This window comes from Pteropus vampyrus, unplaced genomic scaffold (genome assembly GCF_000151845.1).
Source record: "Pteropus vampyrus isolate Shadow unplaced genomic scaffold, Pvam_2.0 Scaffold37, whole genome shotgun sequence".
NCBI classification, from domain to species: domain Eukaryota; kingdom Metazoa; phylum Chordata; class Mammalia; order Chiroptera; family Pteropodidae; genus Pteropus; species Pteropus vampyrus.
In genome coordinates this window covers 995,337-997,217 of record NW_011888818.1, presented here as the reverse complement: position 1 = coordinate 997,217, position 1,881 = coordinate 995,337, and positions in this window count along the sequence as shown.

The window sequence follows — 1,881 nt, the reverse complement described above, 5'->3', positions numbered from 1 at the left end:
ATTTGATGCCTTTTGGAGACATCAAAAGTGATAACAGGCAAAAATAAAAAATACATTTGAAGGGTGGGGTTTTATTAACTTGTTATTATCACATATTTAGATTATTTCTAGAGAGAATGATTATTATACCAAATGGATAGGAGTGTGAATGTTTGGAAGAATAGGAAAAGCAATTTTGGCTACAGTGTGAGGCACATGGTGAGTGAGATATTTGGATGTAGGCTAGAAAAATGAGTTAGGGAAAGATGATAGAAAATATTAAATACAAAATAGTAGTTTAAGTTATACTTTTTTAGTGAAAAGTGTTTTTCTTGTTGCTTGCCATATGCACTCTGACCAGGAGAAGAGAGGTAAACAAATAATAGGCATTATGTAAATGACAAAATTCATGCATATCAGCATTTGAAAATGAAATGCTCCTGTTGGAACTAAGAAACTAGAAACTGGCATAAAGGAAGGATACAGGTACCAAAAGATAAAACTATCTTTAGGAAGAAGAAATGTGAAATCCATAAGAAAATGGTTCAATAGAGACAACGTGAAAGAAATAGAAAACTTCTTATCAAGATTTTCAACTTTTCCACCTGCCTGTAAACTCTTATCCATAAAGAGGACTAGAATCAAACGTGTTTTTAAGAAAGGGAATTTGATTGGTAGCACATTTGTACCAGCTATCCTTCCTCATGAGAGTGCCAAAATTTTAGAAGAATACTAAAAACAATACCATCAACATGATAAATAAACTCAAAACTGTGCCATAAGGAAAATGAGTAAAATAACAGGAGATGTTAGGACCGAAAAACAAGATTATTAATGAGGGACATGTTAAATGTCTTATGTATATCAAAGTTGTCATGTGGAAAAAGGATTAGAGTTATTTATGTGTATTCATGGGCAATGGAAAATCCAATGACGTGGATGCTGCAATTTAATTCACAAATAATTTTTAAAAACTGTGGCGTATTACGTACTTTGATAGATACTAGAAATATAAATGTGGCCTTAAGAAACTTAAAATCTATTTGGAAAGACAGCTACATGGCTAATGTGAATGTGTGATAAATGGGAAGAGGAATTTAGAAATTTTCCGAGAGAAGGTGGGTTTGGAGACAGACCCCCGCATACAGAAGAAGAATATATACGATTGATAGAAGCAGGTTTTCTGCTGTTTGGCATAGAAACCTGAGGCAGTAATGGTAACCATGACATAATTATTATTCCAAATAGTGTGCTGAGACTTCCTTTTGGAGCAGACTCTGTGAAGTAAATTGATGAAAGTGTAGAAGAAGCACTGAGATCCCTTTCTTCTGATGGGAATCAGAAATCCAAGAAAGCAAAATAGGGCTACTAAGGAGGTGGTACCTGGATGAGAGATTGACCACCTTATAAGGTCCTCAGCAATGGCAAGAATTCAATGTGATAGATGACTTTTGTAGGTTTCTCAAAGAGGCAGCTAATACAAGGAATGGCTGGTCTGACTCACCCAACACCACTCCTTTCTTTCAGAAAATTTGAGTATAGCACTATGTGGATTTAGTATGATATAAAAAGCCTTACCTAATCTTAATGCTAAGGGCATGTATTAACTCAGCTTTTTTCCCTAAGCTCTCTTCTCTAAGGTAAAGAGCAGTCACTATTAATAAAATGGTACGTTTTAATTGATATCCCTCTATTATTTGCCAGAGTGAATGATGATTGACAGCAAAAGACTGAAGCATTCTTGATATTTCATAAAGTTAATTTCAAAATCTCACATCTCCTGTTATCAAGCAATCTTGATTCCATACCCATTACCAACTTTTGAGCTTTAATACTGATACATTCTTGATAGATTCAATTCCTAGATCTCTGACATTATTACCAGCTTCTAAGCTCATTCCA